The sequence below is a fragment of the Bubalus bubalis genome, chromosome 10 (genome assembly GCF_019923935.1).
Source record: "Bubalus bubalis isolate 160015118507 breed Murrah chromosome 10, NDDB_SH_1, whole genome shotgun sequence".
In the NCBI taxonomy this organism is placed as follows: domain Eukaryota; kingdom Metazoa; phylum Chordata; class Mammalia; order Artiodactyla; family Bovidae; genus Bubalus; species Bubalus bubalis.
In genome coordinates this window covers 67,089,190-67,103,253 of record NC_059166.1, presented here as the reverse complement: position 1 = coordinate 67,103,253, position 14,064 = coordinate 67,089,190, and the positions used below count along the sequence as shown (strand labels likewise).

The 14,064-nt window shown below is 37.7% G+C and overlaps 1 pseudogene; it reads right to left on the bottom strand.

Moving 5' to 3' along the window:
* Positions 1 to 8,347: 8,347 nt before the first annotated feature.
* LOC123327869 lies at positions 8,348 to 9,368 on the bottom strand (annotated as a pseudogene).
* Positions 9,369 to 14,064: the final 4,696 nt, after the last annotated feature.

Sequence of the window (14,064 nt, the reverse complement as noted above, 5' to 3'; positions counted from 1 at the left end):
TCCCAACCCAAGGATTGAACCCAGGTCTCACGCATTGCAGCCCAGTTCTTTACCATCTGAATCACCAGGGAAACACAAAGTAGTATACTGAGCCATCCCAGCTCTGTGAAGTGAAAGTTGCTCAGTCCTGTCTGACTCTTTGGGACCCCATGGACTATACAGTCCAGGCCAGATACTGGAATGGGTAGCCTTTCCATTCTCCAGGGATCTTCCCAACCTGGGGATCAACCCAGGTCTCCCACATTCAGTTCAGTTCAGTTCAGTCTCTCAGTCATGTCCAACTCTTTGCGACCCCATGAACTGCAGCACGCCAGGCCTCCCTGCCCATCACCGACTCCCGGAGTCTACCCAAACCCATGTCCACTGAGTCTGTGATGCCATCCAACTATCTCATCCTTTGTCGCCCCCTTCTCCTCCCACCTTCAATCTTTCCCAGAATCAGTGTCTTTTCAAATGAGTCAGCTCTTCCCATCAGGTGGCCAAAGTATTGGAGGTTCAGATTCAATATCAGTCCTTCCAGTGAACACCCAGGACTGATTTCCTTTAGAATGGACTGGTTGGATCTCCTTGCAGTCCAAGGGACTCTCAAGAGTCTTCTCCAACACCACAGTTCAAAAGCATCAATTCTGCACTCAGCTTTCTTTATAGTCCAACTCTCACATCCATACATGACTACTGGAAAAACCATAACCTTGACTAGATGGACCTTTGCTAACAAAGTAATGTCTCTGCTTTTAATATGCTGTCTAGGTTAGTTATAACTTTCCTTCCAAGGAGTAAGCATATTTTAATTTCATGGCTGCAATCACCATCTGCAGTGATTTTGGAGCCCCCCAAAATAAAGTCAGCCACTGTTTCCCCATCTATTTCCCATGAAGTGATGGGACCAGATGCCATGATCTTCGTTTTCTGAATGTTGAGCTTTAAGCCAACTTTTTCACTCTCCTCTTTCACTTTCATCAAGAGGCTCTTTAGTTCTTCTTCACCTTCTGCCCTAAGGGTGGTGTCATCTGCATATCTTAGGTTATTGATATTTCTCCCGGCAATCTTGATTCCAGCTTGTGCTTCATCCAGCCCAGCGTTTCTCATGATGTACTTTGCATATAGGTTAAATAAGTAGGGTGACAATATACAGCCTTGACGTACTCCTTTTCCTATTTGGAACCAGTCTGTTGTTCTATATCCAGTCTAACTTTTGCTTCTTGACCTGCATACAGGTTTCTCAAGAGGCAGGTCAGGTGGTCTGGTATTCTCATCTCTTTCAGAATTTTCCACAGTTTGTTGTGATCCACAGAGTCAAAGGCTTTGGCATAGTCAATAAGGCAGAAATAGATGTTTTTCTGGAACTCTCTTGCTTTTTTTGATGATCCAGCGGATGTTGGCAATTTGAGCTCTGGTTCCTCTGCCTTTTCTAAAACCAGCTTGAACATCTGGAAGTTCACAGTTCATGTATTGCTGAAGTCTGGCTTGGAGAATTTTGAGCATTATTTACTAGTGTGTGAGATGAGTGCAATTGTGTGGTAGTTTGAACATTATTTGGCATAGCCTTTCTCTGGGATTGGAATGAAAACTGACCTTTTCCAGTCCTATGACCACTGCTGCGTTTTCCAAATTTGCTGACATATTGAGTGCAGCACTTTCACAGCATCATCTTTTAGGATTTGAAATAGCTCAACTGAAATTTCATCACCTCCACTAGCTTAGTCTGTAGTGATCCTTCCTAAGGCCCACTTGATTTCACATTCCAGGATGTCTGGCTCTAGGTGAGTGATGACACCTTTGTGATTATCTGGGTCATGAAGATCGTTTTGTACAGTTCTTCTGTGTATTCTTGCCACCTCTTCTTAATATCTTCTGCTTCTGTTAGGTCCATACCATTTCTGTCCTTTATTGAGCCCATCTTTGCATGAAATGTTCCCTTTTTATCTCTAATTTTCTTGAAGAGATCTCTAGTCTTTCCCATTCTATTGCTTTCCTCTATCTTTGCATTGATTGCTGAGGAAGACTTTCTTACCAGTCCTTTCTATTCTTTGGATCTCTGCATTCAAATGGGTATATCTTTTCTTTTCTCCTTTGCTTTTTGCTTCTCTTCATTTCACAGCTATTTGTAAGGCCTCCTCAGACAACCATTTTACTTTTTTGCATTTCTTTTTCTTGGGGATGGTCTTGATCCCTGTCTCCTGTACAATGTCATGAACCTCCATCCATAGTTCATCAGACAATCTATCAGATCTCATCTCTTAAATCTATTTCTCACTTCCACTCTATAATCAATAGGGATTTGATCTAGGTCATACCTGAATGGTCTAGTGGTTTTCCCCACTTTCTTCAATTTAAGTCTGAATTTGGCAATAAAGAGTTCATGATCTGAGCCATGGTCAGCTCCCAGTCTTGTTTTTGCTGACTGTATAGAGCTTCTCCATCTTTGGCTGCAAAGAATATAATCAATCTGATTTCGGTGTTGGCCATCTGGTGATTTCCATGTGTAGAGTCTTCTCTTGTGTTGTTGGAAGAGGGTGTTTGCAATGACCAGTGTGCTATCTTGGCAAAACTCTATTAGCTTTTGCCCTGCTTCATTCTGTATTCCAAGGCCAAACTTGCCTGTTACTCCAGGTGTTTCTTGACTCCCTACTTTACATTCCAGTCCCCTATAATGAAAAAGACATCTTTTTTGGCATGCATTTAATGTTCCTTCATGTATTGTGACTTGATAGCCTATTTCTTTTTATCATCGAGTAATATTCCATTCTATGGATGTACCACAGTTTGTATCCATCCACCTATGCAGGACATATTGTTTGTCTCCAGTTTTTGATTATTACAAGTAAACATGCTATAAACATTCATATGTTTTGTGTATATATTAGCTTTTTTATCATTTGGGAAACACCTAGGATGTGATTGATGTACCACATAAAAAGGAAGAAAGATAGCACTAAGTCATGTCTGACTCTTGTGACCCCATAAACTGTGGCCTGCCAGGCTCCTTTGTCCAGGCAAGACTACTGCAGTGGGTTGCCATTTCCTTCTACAGGGTACCACATAAGACTGTGTTTAAATTTGTAAGAAGCTACCAAATTGTCTTCCAAAGAGGCTGTACCGTTTTTTACTCTAATGAATGAGAGTTCCTGTTGCTTTACATCCTCACCAGCATTTTGTATTGTCATTTTTAAGATGTCAGTCATTCTAACAGTTGTATAGTGATATGTCTTTGTGTTAATTTCCCTAATGATATAACATCTTTTTAAAGTGCAAAAATTTAGAAACGCTATTCTATTAAGCTGATGTGAATAATTAACATCACATTTTCAATTAAGAAGGAGACAAACATTATGTCACTTCCTCTTTTCTTCATTCAAATATTTTCAGTGGGCCCAATCACCTATAAGATGACATATATAATTTAATGTTAATTAAAAGGCCCATAGTTGTCTAACTGTAATTTTGTTTAGCCCAAGTTCCTATCCCTTCCTTTTGGTTTTTGCTGAGAGGCATACATTCCTCTTTCAAATTTTGAAAATATGGGCTGAAAGTAAAGTGAAATGTTAGTTTCTCATCTGTGTCTGACTCTTTGTGACTCCATGGACTATAGCCTGCCAGGCTTCTCTGTCCATGGAATTCTCCAAGGCAAGAATACTGGAGTGGGTAGCCATTCCCTTCTCCCAAGGATTTTCCCAACCCAGGAATCAAACCCAGGTTCCCTGCACTGCAGATGGATTCTTACTGTCTGAACTACCAGGGAAGCCCTGTGCAAATATGGGCTATATTCTATCAAGGCCCTGTCCCTTTGGACAGGTAAATTGTTTTGTTAGAAATGTCCTCTTGTCCTCCGTTTCCTTAGCCTTGCAAAGACAAAGTGCCTACCTATTCTTCTCTATTTGGCTTCCCTCTTTCTTTGATCCTTCTCTCTCTTCCTGATCCTACCTTGTCTCACATAAATGGGTCAGTGCTCTTCAGAATTTTATGTGGTCTTTCAGGTTAGTGCCTACTGATTGTATTGTAAATTTCCTCCTGGTTGGGAAAAATGACTGTGAGTGTGAAATTATTTCTTACTGAGAATACCTAAAAAGGATTCTTTGCTGACTGAATGAGGTGATGAGAGAAAGAAAGCAAATGAGAGAAGTTAGTGTTACATTCTTTGTTTTAGAAAAAGTTTTAGGAAGGCAAAGATTAAATGTGTGAAAGAATAGGGCTGGAGCCAAATAGGCCAAATTACTAAGATATGAATACATACATACGGGGCTGAGAGATAGCATAAAGTCAGGCATCAAGCAATAAATACCCAGTCCCTAGCAACTAAGTAGAACCATTACAGAAAGAACAACCTATTTAAAGGTCATTTTAGCATGTGGGTAGTTAATTTAAGATTTAATTTGAGTATTTAGTCACTCAGATAGATAGAGCCTCTGATTGTTTTTAAAGAGCTAATTCTGAAGTGGAGTAATTGGTAAGAATTCCCACCTTGCTTCTCCATGTGGAGCTATGGCAGCAGCTTGAGAGGGAGAAAGATCTCAGGAGATGGCTGAATGTGGGGCTGATGGAGGCTGGATGTGGGCTCCCAGGATTATCAAAGATTTCTATACCTTAAGCATGGTACCACACCTGACTGTATTTTGTGGTTTGAGATGTGGAGAATCTTGTGTCAGTGGTAGTTCATGTGGACCTTAAGTGTTGACTAACAGAGGCACCCTGACTCTTTGGTTACATATAAGATCCTTGGCAATGGAATAATTTGGGGTGCATGAGTATGAGAGGGTAATGATCTGTAACCACTGAGGCAGAATGTCCCACCAGTTTAGTAAGATAGAATCTCAGTCAAAATTAGTTTAGTTTAAAGAAAATAAAAAAATATAAGACAAAATTGTCATTATCTTCTTGTAGTATATTTGTCTACAAAGAAAATACTAGATAATGGAGAATTTTTTTTTAAATTGGTGAGTATTCAATAAGATTTGTGATTAATATTTAGAATTCCATTGTGTTTTTATATACCAGCAATTATTGTTTTGAATAGTGTTTACAATAGCAATAAAAACACATATGGTACCTAATGAATAAATGTAACAAAAGATATGCAAATCTTCATGGAGAAATAGATAACATTTTATGGAAGTGTATTAAAATGTAGTATAGAAATACAGGGAGTCACCATGTCATATATAGGAAAACTGTTGCCAATGTGTGCACTTCTGATAATTTTATATATATATATATATATATATATATATATATGCTTGTGTGTGTGTGTGTGTGTGTGTGTATCATTCAAAATCTTAAATGTTTTTGAGAAAAATTAAAAGTTGGCTTTGCAGTAGATATCAGTTTATAAAAGAACAAGAGGTATCTTTCAAATATTGAGGCTTTAGTAATTAGGTCAAGCTTAAAAATACAGCTGTACTAATTAGTAGGCATACTACTTGTATGGAAATAGATAAAGAATAATGCTACTAGACAAGCAATAAATGGAATATACCAATATTTATGGAAAATTGAGCTATAATAAAGGAAATATTTTTTAAAATGGTGGGATACAGGTATCTGAAGAATGAATGAACAAGCCTTCAAAATGACCCCTGACTATAATCTGAATCTGATAGAACCACCCTACTGAGCAGCTTCCAATATCTGAATCCACATAAGTAGGAAAATTAATACATAAATACTGTTGCTTCAAGCCACCATGTTTTAGGGTGAATTGGGAGGCATTGCTAGATAAACAGAACAACTCCTTTGTTTCTCATCCAAGATGTAACTGCAATTACTAGTTGTGTGTGTATCTTTAAAGACATTTTGTTAAATTTTCAACAACTTAAAATACTAATGGGCTCATTTAAAAAATGGTGGGATAATATACTACTTATACAAAAATTGCTATGGGGAAAATTGATTATGTGGAAAAAGATAAAATGTTTCCTTATCACATCATGCACAGAGAAAACTCAAGAGAGATAAAATACATAAATGTAAAAAAGGAAAAAACTTAAAACCTTTTGGAAAAAAATATGGGGGCTATCATTATGACAGTGAACTACGAAAAATCAAATAAGACACAAAAAGAATAAATCATAAATTAAAAAGTGATAAAACACACAACACTGAACCTTCAAAATTTTGTACTACAAATTTGATAAAGTAAAAGGATAAACATAGGGATAGACATTTGCCATATTTATAATATAACCATTAAATAACTACTTCCAAATTCATAGGTAATGTCTGTAAATAAAAAAAGAGATAATGCAACACGAATGTGCAAGAGATATAGATAAGCAATTAATAGGAAATAAAATCTCAAATCATATAGAAAGATGCTCAGCCTCATTAATCACTAAGGGAATGCAAGTGAATACATTGTGAAATACAATCTCATAACATTGGACTTCCAAAAACTAGTAAGTCTGGCAGTACCAAGGGTTGGTGAAGCTCAGAGTACTGAGAACTCTTAGATAATGTTGGTTGGATTATGAAATGGTACAGCTACTTTAAGAACAATTCACAATTTTAGAACATAATTTCTTTGATTCAGGAATTTCACTTATAGGTGGACAAAATATGCATTATATTCTTTATAAGCATTGCGTGCAATTGCAAAAGATTGGAAAAAAATGTCAGTCAATTAGAGAGTGTATATATTTGGAGGTCCCATGACTACCCTCAGGTTTAGTAATTTGCTAGGAGTGAACAGAATTTAGCAAAGCTGTTATGTTCATGGTTAAGATTTATTACAGGGCTTCCCTGATGGTTCAGGAAGTAAAGAATCCACCTGCAGTGCAGGAAACACAGGAGACACAGGTTTGATCCATGGGTTGGGAAGATCTGCTGGCAGAGGAAATGGCTACCCACTCCAGTTTTCTTGCCTGAAAAGTCCCATGGACAAAGGAGCCTGGCGGACTACAGCCCAAAGAATTGCGGAGCTGGACACGACTGAGCAACTAAATACACACACATGGTTTATTATGGTGAAAGGATAGAGATTAAAATTAGCAACAGGAAAAGGCACATCAGGCAGAGTTCCGGAGACAACAGGCATGAGTTTCTAGTTGTTCTCTTGCAGTATAGTAATATAGACAGCACTGTTTCTTCTAGCAACGATAGTGACAATATATTCAACTAGGGAAGCTCACCTAAGTCTTAGTGTCCAGTGGACACTATTGGATTGTCACCTAAGCTTGGTGGGTGGCTTGTGTAACTGATCTTAGGCTGACCTTACTCTCTACCCCCTCTATAGGTCAGGCATTGCATGGTTCAGGCCCTCCACCATAAATCTCTTTGTTAGCGTAGACTGCCTGGCACCACCCAAGGGCCCTCAGTAAACAAGGACACTCTTACCATGCAGGACACTCCAAGGGCTTAGAGGATACCTCCCAAGAGCTGGACAAAGGTCAAATCTTCCCTTTGAATGTGCAGGTGTGAACAACTCACACTTGCTAAGTTGTCCTTTACTCTACAGTGTATAGGTTTCCCTCATAGCTCAGTTGATAAAGAATCTGCCTGCAGTGCAGAAGTCTCCCTGAAATTCATGAGTCCTCAGTTTGATCCCTGGATTGGAAAGATCCCCTGAAGAAGGAAATGGCAACCCACTCCAATATTCTTGCCTGGGAAATCTCCTGGACAGAGGAGCCTGGCGGGCTAGAGTCTGTGGGGTGGCAAGAGTTGGACACAACTTAGTGTTTAAACCACCATACAGTATATAAATTAATTGTGTTATAAATCTACACATAACAGTATGGATAAATTTTATAAAACTACTGTTGAAAGAGAAAGTAAACTGGAGGAAAATGGGTACAGTGCAAGCTCATTTATATAAAGTTAAAATTATGTAAAATATTGTTTGATATGGTCATGAATACATAAAAATGTAGAAAGAGTATTATGGACAAGGAAATAGCAACCCACTCCAGTATTCTTGCCTAGGAAATCCCATGGACAGAGGAACCTGGCAGGCTACAATCCATGGTGTCACAAGAGTTGGACACGACTTAGCAACTAAACCATCACCACCAGAAAGAATGTTAAAATGTTAATGAGAGTAATAAATTCTAAGTACAGGCTAGTTTTTAACTCTGGGGACAGAAACTGCAATGATCTTCTAGGAAGTACATGGTAGGGCATTAATTAAATCAGAAATGTTTTATTTCTCAGGCTGGGTGTTGGGTACATGGGTGTTTGTAAATTATTATTCAATGATTGGATATGTGTAGACTATTTCAAATTTTTTTAAAAGAGTAAATTTTTCATATAATTGAGTTTGTTTAGTAAGCATAAGCATATTAGGTTGGTACAAAAGTAATTGTGGTTTCAGACCAGGGGTTATAAAACTTTATAACTAGTCTCAGACACATCTCTATTAATCAAAATAGGAACCATTACAATCAACACATTTTTGCCAGTGAGAAATAATTTTGTTTATTCCTGTAGCATGAAAATCTGTGCTTCAGGATTGGACAAACTCTTGGAAAGCATTTTCTGCCTCTTGCTGGTTGTGGAAGTGTTTTCCCCGCAAAAAATTATTGAGATGCTTGAAGAAATGGTAGTTGGTTGGTGAAAGGTCAAATGAATATGGGGGATGAAGCAAAATTTCGTAGCCCAATTTGTTCAACTTTTGAAGTGTTGGTTGTGTGGCATGCAGTTGTGTGTTGTCCTGGAGAATAATCGGGCCATTTCTGTTGACCAGCGTTGGCTGCAGGCATTGCAGGTTTTGGTGCAGCTCATCGATTTGCTGAGTGTACTTCTCAGATGTAATGAATCCTTTCGCCAGGATTCAGAAAGCTGTAGTGTGTCAGACCAGCTGCAGAGTACCAAACAGTAAACATGAGCTTTCCTTGGTGCAAGTGTGGCTTTGGGAGGTGCCTTAAAGCTTCTCAGTCCAACCACTGAGCTGGTCTTCACCAATTGTTGTATACATTCCAATTTTCGCCGCATGTCACAATCCAATTGAGAAATGGTTCATTGTTGTTGCATAGAATAAAAGAATATGACACTTCAAAATGATTTTTTTGATTTGTGGTCAGCTCATAAGGTGCCCACTTATTGAGCTTGTTCACCTTTCCTATTTGCTTCAAATGCTGAATGACTGTAGAATGGTTGTTGTTGAATTCTTCAGCAACTTCTGTAGTTTTAAGAGGCTCAGTTTTGATGACCCTCTCAGTTGGTTGTTGTCAATATCTGAAGGCTAGCCACTATGCTCCTCATCTTCAAGGCTCTCGTCTTCTTTGCAAAACATCTTGAACTCCCACTGCACTGTACGTTTGCTAGCGGTTCCTGGGTCAAATATGTTGTTGATGTTGAGAGTTGTCTTCACTGCCTTATGACACATTTGAACTTGAAAAAAAAATTGCTCAAATTTTCTTTTTTTCTAACATCATTTCTATGGTCTAAAATAAATATAAAATAAATAGCAAGTAATAAGTAATTAGTAAAAGTACATAAAGTGATAAATGTGCATTAAAATGATGTATAACATAATCACATTTAAGAATGTATTCCAATATCAAATGGCAAAGTTCAACAATGCAAAACTGCAATTACTATTGCACCAACCTAATACTATAGTTACCTGCTACAGATTGATTTGATTTGTTATGATATTCTAAGGAGTCAGGTCTATTTTGAGGATTTATCATAGCATTGAATCCAGCTTCAAGATGGGCAGAAATAAAGCAGGGCAGAAATAAAGCAAGACAGAAATTGCTGAGTTAATCTACCAACCTCCTTTCATGTATCTTCTTCATCTTAACTTCTCAAGCACAGAGCCTATGCCTCATGTCTTTTCTCCTGGCACCCAATGGGGGAGTATTGAATGGATTGATACATTAATTGAAAATTTATACATGAATTTTTCTAAGGATAACTACTCAAAGTAGGGTCCTAAGATAAGGACCATTATGAGTCAGATTAGAAATGGGTTTATTTGGGGAGTATATTCTCTGAATCTCAATGTTGCAGGTATCAAGGACCTTGAAGGATCTGGAACAGGGCTTGTTCATGACTCTTGGCATATGTTCTGGAATAGGGTTGAAGAGAGAAGCTCTTAGATAGACCTCATCAACTTCACATGTAATATGAAGCTAACCTTGGCTTATGCTGAAAATAAAAGGGCTAATACATAAGACCCATTTTCATTGATGTTGCTAAATCACAGAAACTAAAGGAGTATTATATGGTGATAATTGTCCTAGGATTAAATTTAAAATCCACTTAGAACCCTTTAGACAGAAACCCCCAGTGAATTATAATTGGCTGCTATAATTGGCTGAAAGCCTAATTGGCAGATGTACATGGAGAGGGAAACTTCCAGTTTGCACTGGTGCCTTGGGGAATGTCTAGTTTGAAGTCCCAGAAAAGAGATTACTTCAGTTCTGCTAACACTTGAGTTGCTGAAAATCAGGTGTGATTTGATGGTTACCAGAAAAGCATAGTGTCCACCAACCACAGGAAAAATCAGACATTGCCCTAGAAGCTGAAGCCAGAGAGAACCCATTCCTGCCCATCACACAGGATTTAGTGTAAATAAACCAGGGCTGTTCTGCTAATCAAGAGGGGTACCATTTCACCTGTTGAGGAATGACATGTTATAATTTTAACTAACTTGGCACTAGTAAAAAATGATGGGTTATAAAATCATGTATAGTGGCATCTAGGATATTTAAATTCCATTCCTTAAGTTGCAATTGTGTGTGTGTGTGTGTGTGTGTGGAGGTGGAGGTGGAGGGTGGTGGTATGTAATCTCAATTTTAACTTTCCTGTTATATGGCTGAAAGACTAGTCAGATTCTGTAATGGCTGTTGTTTTAGCATCATGACTGAGGAGAATCTAGGATGCTGCCTGGTAATAACATGTAAACCCATGGCTGATTCATGTCAATGTATGGCAAAAACCACTATAATATCGTAAAGTAATTAGCCTCCAATTAAAATAAATTGATTAATAAATACAGAAAGATTGAAAAAAAAAGAAAAAACTAAGACGTACTGAATGCTGTCTATGTGCCAGCACCCCAATAACCACTTTAGCCGTATTTTGTGGTTTGCTACTCGGAGTAGCCTTATGAAAAAATCCAGAGAAGTTGAATAACATACCCAAGGTAGCATAGGTTATGGATCTTTGAACCTATATCTGTCTGACTGTAAAACTCAGGTTGAGCTTGATCTTAATGCCATGAGGACAGTTTTCTCTTTTAGTCACTGTTGCTATTGGCATACAAGCAGGGCAATTTGGTTTGCTATATGTGCCTATTAGGAAATAGGACATTCACATTGGCCTGTTTACTTCAAAAAATCCTGTGAGAATGAACTAGGTTGAGTCATATTTTAAATTTTCCAGCAAGTGCAAAAAAATAGGAGAAATATGACTTATCTTTAATCTCGTGATTGAGCTTTGCACCCCATGCCCTGTTGGATACTGAGCTGAGCTCATGAATGCTGGAACAATAACCATTTCTTGCAGCATTCACTTTCAAAGTCCACAATATAAATGACTAAGGGTATAAAATTTCCAGAATTTTGCATTAGGAGGAGAAGAAAATTGCATTAAGAAAAGAAAGAAGATTGATGGGACTTTGTCATTTACAAGGGCCTTCGGACACGACTGAAGTGACTTAGTAGCAGCAGCAGGCTAAGTGTTATTCATGGACTCTCACATTTAATCCTTGTTCTTACACTATATGTGGCTTCCCTGGTGGCTCAGATGGTAAAGAATCTGTCTGCCATGTGGGAGACCTGGGTTCAATCCCTTGGTTGGGAAGATCCCCTGGAGAAGGGAACGGCAACCAACTCTAGTATCCTGCCTGGAGAATTCCACAGACAGAGGAGCCTGGCGGGCTATAGTCCATAGGGTTGCAAAGAGTTGGACAGGACTGAGTGACAAACACATCTACTTTCATTATACTGCAAAGAGTGGTATTATTGTTTATCATCACTGCTGATTAAACTGAGGCACAGAGAGGAAAAATGACATTGCCAATGTCATGTCCCAGCAGTTCCACTCAAGAAGGCAGGCTCCTACCCTTGTGCAACATGGTCTCCACCTGATCAGGCTGATCAAACTGATATGAATGGAACATGGGTTTTAAGGGCGAAGATGAGAGCTGGAGAAAACTCCTAATTCAAGATATAAATGTAATCCTTCAAAAAGTCCTGTGTTAGAAAGGCCAAAAAAAAAAAAAAAAAAACCCCACAAAAAAACATAAATGACTTCATTGGTAATATATGGAATTAATTTTTTCATCATCTAATAAAAAACATAGTTATTTCAGAAGCTGGGGAAGCAGGCGAAGGACTGTCCACAAGGATGTCCAGTGAAGCAGTTGCTAGTTGAAAAAGAACAACTCTTGGGGTACTGGGTGAGTAACCATGATAAGACCCTCGGCTTAATTAACCAAGAAAGAAACAAGAATCTTGAAAAGGACCCTGCCCTCCCTCCCTAACTGACCATTTAGTAGACTCTCAATGTTTTTCTCTTCTTTCTTTTTTCAATAGACCCTCAATCTTTTAATTTCTTTCATTTCTAAAGTTGTCTTGCCATTATGACCTATTCATAATGATATAGATTTAACAGAAAATGATACTTTCTTTAAAAAAGCGACTCTTTTTTTTTGCCATTATTATGGTTTCTACATTTATTGATATATGTAACAACTGTTTATTAAGCCCCTGCTTTTATGCCAGCCTGTCCTTTGCAAACTAGGAGTATGGAGGTGAACAAGGCAAAGATCCCACCCATGTGGGGCCTGTGTCTAATGGGGAAGATAGGAAATAAAATGCAAATTAGATACAGTGCCAGACAGGGTCAGGCATATGAAGGAAATACAACCATCTCTGTGGAGGAGGTATCTGAGCAGACTACATGTTGCATGGAATAGGATCATGTAGAGAGCTGGAGAAATGTGTTCAAGGCAAAAGGCATATTGCGGGTATAACTCAGGGCACAAAAGAACTTGATGAGTTCTCTGTAGAACAAGATCATGGTAATTGTCACATCATATCATGATTATTTGCTTACTTACTATCTGCCTAAGTAGGATGTTAGGACATACTTCTTATTCATTTTTATTGTCAGTAGCTAGCAAGAGTTTGGAATCTGGTTGGCACCCAACACCCAACATCTACTAACAAATGAATGAGTCACCACAAAGTTTTTCTGGCTATAAAAACGTGAATAATCTTACCTAGCACTGTATGTTTACTGATGTACACTACATTTCCAACATTTATTTTTTTTTAGTAATTTTTGTTGAACATGGTTAAAGTGATGATGAATGTGACCATGTTCATCAGCATTCTGATGATGATTTTGTTATATATTTTCACTTATTGGAGAAACTTGATATTAAATTCACTTTATTTAGAGACATTATTAAGAACCATATTACGATCATTTAGGTCTTCTAATTAAAAATTGTCCAGAGTTTACATTCTAGGAGTACTTTGATATTCAAATGATCCTGTGAAAATGAATCTTAATGTCTGATCAATTTTTTATTGTGGTATTCAAAACTGAAATATTAAAGTATTTTGGTATTAAATATCATAAAATGAACTATAACATTAAATATGGATATTCTGAAATCGTGTATTTTAAAATTTCAGTACTCAATTTTGACTTCATTAGTATATTTGTAAGTGCCAGTATGCTCTAGAACAATGATAAAAGAAATTTAGAGAATCTGAAAACTTACCATGTTTTACTGTACTGTTTGGGATTTTGGAATTAATTGAGTTTGGCCTGTTTTCTGTGCTGATAGCTTCCACATGGAAACACAAATATCAGTATTTCCAGAGCATCATCACTAAAAATCAAAAATAAAAATCTATCAGAAGTGGACAGATCTCCATGAGATAAAATTTATTGATTAGTAACAGACTTAAATCTTTGTTTCATTCTGCTTTTGTCTTCGTGATACTAAGACAGGCTACCTTGTCAAATAGCTAACGACACACACAAGTCTATGGTTTTGATTTTAAGTCAATTTAATTATTTTCCTTCTGTTTTCTAAGCTGTTTTGGCAAATGCACAGTGAAGTCGTTGCTGTACAAGCCTCCCATATTTTCACAAAGCCTGACAGCA